This window comes from Gallus gallus, chromosome 13, assembly GCF_016699485.2.
Source record: "Gallus gallus isolate bGalGal1 chromosome 13, bGalGal1.mat.broiler.GRCg7b, whole genome shotgun sequence".
NCBI classification, from domain to species: Eukaryota; Metazoa; Chordata; class Aves; order Galliformes; family Phasianidae; genus Gallus; species Gallus gallus.
This window is the reverse complement of record NC_052544.1, coordinates 7,937,562-7,943,742: the sequence shown is the minus strand read 5'-3', so window position 1 is coordinate 7,943,742 and position 6,181 is coordinate 7,937,562. Positions and strand designations below refer to the sequence as shown.

The 6,181-nt window shown below is 57.3% G+C and overlaps 1 protein-coding gene across 7 annotated transcripts in view; it reads left to right on the top strand.

Annotated features, from left to right (window-relative positions):
* HTR4 (5-hydroxytryptamine receptor 4) overlaps positions 1–6,181 on the top strand; it is a 109,635-nt gene that overhangs the window by 2,053 nt on the left and 101,401 nt on the right. For 4 of the 7 annotated variants that reach the window (XR_001468808.4, XM_015293658.4, XM_040647128.2 and 1 more), the window contains exon 1: positions 5,129–5,286. The gene's annotated coding sequence lies outside the window, so the exon portion shown is untranslated. Of the gene's footprint in view, positions 1–76; positions 157–663; positions 784–5,128; positions 5,287–6,181 lie in introns of those variants that run through there. The other 3 variants (XM_040647127.2, XM_046900520.1, XM_046900519.1) reach the window with 2 other exon arrangements.

The window sequence follows — 6,181 nt, the reverse complement described above, 5'->3', positions numbered from 1 at the left end:
CACCTGCTCTGCTCCTTCCCTCTCTGCCCCCTGCCTTGCTGAGATCTATAAATACTCCAAGAGTGCGATAAATAGAGGATCGCTGCTCAGGCTTTGTCAGCTGTGGTTGGAGCTGACTGTGCAGCTGTTAATTACGCCGCAGCAGCAGCTGGACAGGTTTGAATCCTTTTGATGCTTTGAAATGCTCCCTCTGGGGAAGTTTAGGGAATAAAGGTTGTCGTGGCTGATTGGTGTTTGCTTCACCTTCTGGAAAGCATATGGGATTGCAGCTCTTGCCCCTGTTGCCTGTTCCTGGAAACACACTCTTCTCTAATGCCAGGAGTTACTTCTATGATAAAACAGCGTGCTCCCAGCACAGGCATGTCCCACAGCATAGCATTTACCCACGTAGGTCTTCCCAGGCAGGCAAACCTTGGGTGGGAAGGAAAATCAGTGAGCTGCAGGTGGTGGTGTTGGGGCTCCTAAAAAGAAAAAGAAGAGGAGCAAATGAAAGTTAAAACCTCACTGGAGGCAGCTGGTGCTGGGGGAGTGAATGTGTGGGGGTTGTGCTCCCCTAAGCCAGCTGTGGGCTCTGTTGGTGGCTCAGATGGCAGAAGGAGGAAGAGATCTCTATCCGGTGGCTGAGAAGGGGTTTCTGATGTGGCTTCAAATGTTTTAAAGCAGGGTTGAAACAGAGGGTGGTGTGCAGCCCTCTCAGCAGAAGAACTTCGAAGCTGATGCGACTGCGTCAGAGCGAAGACTTTCTTCTGAGAAGCCCACGTAGGAACACAGCAAGGCCACGAGGTGAGGCAGAGCCGTGAGCCCTGGCCATACAGGGGTGCAGAGGACAGGTCTCCTTCACGATAGACCTAAGTTAGGGTCTGCAGGGAGCGCTCCTTGCCCCGGGCTCCAGCTCAGGGTCTGCAGGCCCAGGCAGCTGCACGCAGGTGTGACCACATCTTCTGCATTACCGCTGCCAGAGAGGGGCTGGGCGCCCCATCCCTGCAGGCACACACAGGTGGGACGGGGCTCTGAGCGCTGATGGAGCTGTGGGCGTCGCTGTTCATTGCAGGGGTTGGATCAGATGGCCTTTAGTGGTCCCTTCCAACTCAAACGACTCTATGATTGTGTGAGCACGCACCCCGTGCCGGGTGTTTTCCTGAGCTCTCAACGACCATTTTCCTGGACAAATTACCAGCTGATAGGTGCGGCTACAAACTGGGAGATAGCCACCGATGGGTCTGTCGGCTTTCCACACCGGACTGAGGCTACGGAGGATTAAACGGGACCGGCGGCGCTCCGTTGACCGCCGGCAGAGCACCGCCGTCGGGCCGCTCGCCGCAGGCGCCGCCGTGCCGCTAGGGGGCGCCACTGGCCCAGAAGCAGCGCCCGAGTCCTCCGCTGCAGTTGGGTGGGCGCTGGCTGTAAGAATCATCGCTGCCCGAGTGTGCGACTGCCGGCACAGGCTGGGACACCACCTGCGGGCTCCCGTCTGCTCTCCTCTTTTTGGGCAGCTATGGATAAAGAACCGTCCCGCCGTTTTTCTTCTCAGTGTTAAGGTTTTTGATGGGGAATGAATGGTCGGGAGAACATTGTTCCACTAAGCAAGGAGAGCACTCAGCTAATGGGTTTCCATCCCACAAAGGGCTTGGGGTTCCCTTCCTAGGTGCTGCAGGCACCCCAGGGCCAGTGGGGTAGCACTGGGAACCTCTCGCTACTGAATGTGGGTAGCAGCAGTGGGGCCAGAGCTGACCTGAGGGGTTCCAAAGGCCGTGCAGCTCCCCAGCACCACCCCAGCCCTCATGCAGTGCCATGAGCTAGACTGGGAAAACTGGGAGGGAATAGACACAGTGATAGCCTGAGGATTCCAGCAAGGATTGGAGGTGAGGACTCCCAAAGGCCACTGAGTGGGAAGGAAAAAGTTGCTCTCCTGGTGTAATTTTTATTTGCATTTTAATAGTAGAATTGCTAACAAGTGGAGTCGTCTAACTGCTGCCATGGAAACAGCAGCCTTCATCCCTCACACCGTGCAGCCATCTGCAGCAGAGAAGTCCTGGGCTGCACGAGTGAACCGAGCTGGGGGCTCACGGCCGGCCAGGGCAAGTGGCAGAGCACAGCAGGACCTTCATCCCTCCGAGTGATGTGACGTACCTGTACCTGCAAATGGGATGGGCAATGCCTGTCTGGATAAGAGCAGCCATGCAAATCCAGCGTGGATCAAATTGGTTTGAATGGGTTTTGGGTTAGCAGTGGCTGCATGGCTTTGGTTCCACGCTTGGTGGATAACGACGTGAGCAGGCAGAGGTCGGGGTGTGCAAGAAGTGCTCTGAGAGGAAGCAGCTGAGTACTGCTCACAGAGCACCAGCACTTCTGGTTGGCTCAGCTGTGCTGTGCTGAACCACTTGGTTTGCACAAAGCGATTCACTTATGAGGTGTAGCACTGAGCACCTGGCCTTGGCAGCTTGAGCAGATCCCGTTACCTCCTTCAATCCTGCCACGTGTGCACTGGCTTGCATGGAACCCCGTATCCCATCCTGCCCTGAGGGGTAAAATGATTTGGATTTATGCTCCCTCATCTCCAAAACTATGTAATAAAGGAGGAAAAACAAATTCAGGGAGGCTCGTGGGCATCCTGAGTGCAGAAGAGGTAGAATTAATACTATCAGTAATCTGTGATGAGTGATTCACATGGCTTTTATTCAGCCACGTGTAGTTATCACTATTCAGGCAGACCCGCGATGCATGCGGCCCCTGTGCAGATCCAGCAGCACCCAGCGAGGGCTCCGAGCTGCTGTGGTCCTGTGGGGTCCGTGGGGATGAGTGGGATGGGGTGGGCTCTGCCTCCTGCCCCCCAGCGGCCCTCCCCTGCTCTTGGAATCACGGAACCACAGAACCATGGAATGGTTTGGGTTGGAAGGGATCTGAACTATCATCGGGTGCCCACATGTGCTCCGACCCACACTGCCTGATTTGTCAGCTGTCATTTCGCCCTCCCTTGTCCTCACATTCCCGATAGGTGGTTCAGCAGCTTCCAGCTCGTGAGTTGTAAATGGGGAGATGGTCTCCAAAAAATGATCTCTTGTAAAGAAAGGCAGACAAACTTGTCCCCTGTTATCAGACGTTTAATATTCTGCCTTGCACAACTGGGACCGGGACATTGATCTTACGCATCTCTAAAGCTAGAAGTCAGACCTGTCTTACACTGGATTTTAGATTTATGTCTATGCAGACTTATGGATAAGGTACAGTGGATAAATCAAAGTGCTTGGCAAGAAGCACAGTCTCACTCTGCAACTGCTGGGCTTTGTGTACTTACAGGCTTCAGGTTGGCTCCCACCTCTGTGTGCCCCTTACTTGTGATCCCTTATGGTTCAGCTGTTTTCTGTCTCATGTCAGGCTAAGCGCTGTGACTGTGAGCCCAGGAGTGTGGCTGCATGGAGATGGAGCAGTGCACTGACAGCTCCTTGGTCTGGTAATGAGTAATGTAGAGAAAGGAGGTGGTGACAGCAGAGAGACACATCTCTAAGGAAGGAGAGCAGCACATCGGCAGGTGCTTTCAGTCAGATGGAGAGCAGAGTGTTCCCAGTGCCTCACCTCCTCACGGTGCTCTCCCTCCCAGGACACACAGGGACAGACCCAGCCCAGTGTCCCGCTGCCCTGCAGGACCTTTCGGCTCAGGGCCGGGCTCTGCTTGCTGCTGGGACCTGCACAGCACCCACACCGAGCTGACCCCCACCAGAGCCTACATTTGAAATGGGAAAGAGGAAGAATCCCCTCCTCAGCCCCAGGGCAGAACTGTGTGCTCTGACAGCAGGTGTAACCCTCAGAAACGTGATTTATTCAGGCTCTCCTTTCAACAAAGGCTGTCCCACACGGTGAAGCACAGGGGACCATGCTGCATTCAAAGCCAGCACGCCACGCGCTCCCAAAGCAGTCCTGCCCAGCGGGTTTTATCTCCCCGTCTCACCGCCGTGGCAGTGATGTGGAGCAGTGCTGGAGCTGCTGCTGCAGAGGAAGGCAGTGAGTGCTGCTGCACCGCGCTGTGATTCAGGGCCGATGAATCACACGGCCACTTTTTTTTCCTCAACGGGATCTTCGGCTTTATTATTGTTACAGAAGGAAAAAAGGAGGAGGGGAGGAGAGAGGAGTGAGCAGCAGCCTTATCGGCCTCTGCAATCCTTTCCAATTTTTCTTTTTTAAAAATTTAATTACATTTTTGTACGCGTCCCATCCGTGCTGAATAAACCCTTTGATAATCCTGGAGAGAAATTAGCATTAAAAAGAGGTGTGAGGAAGTACGACGGAAGCAATGAGAGTGCTGGGGCTCAGCACGGCCGGTTCTCAGGTTCAGATGCACGCAGGGACAGCCGGCTTTGCAGCCCACCCCCCCATGGCCCTTCTCAGCCGCAGCCGGCAGCAGAGAGGACCCCAAACTGTTACAGGGTATTTCTTCAGGTTCAAGCCCACCCAGAGGGCGGTGAGGCACAGGCACTGCTGCCCAGAGCTGTGAGTGCTCCATCCCCGGAGGTGCCCAAGGCCAGGTGGGATGGGGCCCTGCACAGCCAGAGCTGGTGGGGACAGGCAGCCCACGGCAGGGGTTGGAGCTCGATGGTCTTCAAGGTCCCTTCCGACCCGAGCCATTCTGTGAGCCTATGACAGTCCGTCTGTGAACTTTCCCGTACTTTGGCTCCCAGCCCCATACATTGGGTTTCAGTTTGTGAGCTGCCCGTATGAGCAGGGCTGCGTGCGGGGCTCTGAGGGCACAGCGCGGAGCCCGTGCACAAACACGGAGGGAAGAGGGGACCGCGGTGCCGTGCGGAGCAGGAGGAGCTGGGGCTGAAGGGCACCACACACGGCACGGGCTGCGGCGCGTAGCTCGAGATCCGAGCCCGAAGTCGGCTTGAAAAGTCACGACGCGGTGAAACGAAGCACCTTAGCCGAGCTCGGGGGAGGATTTGCCCGACCGAAGCGCTCAGCCGCCAACCGCCTCGGAGGATGCGCGTCGGTAGAGCGGCCCGGGAGGTGCCGGGGGGCTGAGCCCGCCTGGACGGGGGGTTGGCGGCTCTCAACCACGGGACGGCCGCAACTTTCCACCGCGGGGCCGGGGCTGCGCTGGGCTGGGCTGGGTTGGGCTGGGTTGGGCGGGGCGGGGGCGGGCGTTGTCCGCGGAGCTGCGGGGCGGGGGGAGCTCTGCTCGGCGCTCCCGGGTAGGAGGTGTGCAGCTCTCCGTGCCGCTCCGCACCGTCGCGATGAGGACGCGAACCGCCGTCGGAGCTGCGGCGTGCGCCGGGCTCCGGCTCGGGGACGGTAAGCAGCGCGGAACCGGGAGCGGGCAGCGAGCGGCGGGGGGTGGCAGCCCGGCTTCGTTCCGTCGGTACTCTGTTGCCGTTTTATTTACGCCGTGTTTCTGCGGGACCGCACCTGTGCAAAAGCACGTGTCCGTTCGGTTGTGAATGGAAATCGTAGTAATCGCGCATCGGGCGGCTGGGAGCGCTTTGGCACGGAGTTGGTGCGGAGGGAGCTGGAGGGAAGGGTCGGTGTGTGTGTGCGGATAGGCGGCCAGGTAGAGGGGGGATTCCTCCCGAGGTGCCGTACTGATATCTGCCGTCGCAGTGTGCGCCTCCTCGCTCTGAGCCGCTGCGTCTGGGCGAGCGGTGGGTGATACTGTGCGAACTGCGGGGACTGCCAGCAGCGCCCTGCAGGAAGGAACCACGGTGTTTCCAGCTGGGGCAGAACGCAAGCCTGATGGTGCTGAGAAAGTTGGCAGGTAGAGAGGCTTGGTGAGCTTTGCAAGAATAGGAAACATCGCTGGAGTGATGCAGAAGGGGAGGTGTTTTCCAGGAGCGGAGCTATGGGAATTCAGGCAGCTCTGTGCTCTGTCACATCCCAGGGTCTGCAGTGCAAAGCCTCCCCCATCGCAGCCAGCCTGCCCAAGCTCTGTATCTGCTCTGAGCCCGTGCTGCTGAGGCCAAGTGCCGTGTTGTTGCTAAACCTGGCTCAGCCTCGCTCCAAAGCCGAGGGGGTGAGCAGGAGCCCTATCAATTTCTCATTGCATTCAGGTATGGGGAGAGGATCTGGAGCTGTATATGTGTAAGGAAACTGGTATCATTTCCTCAGACCCCTGACACATCCCTCCTAGCTCCAAACCAACTTCCCCTATGGAAACTTCATAGAAGGGTGAGTAATTAAAATATGGCATAGC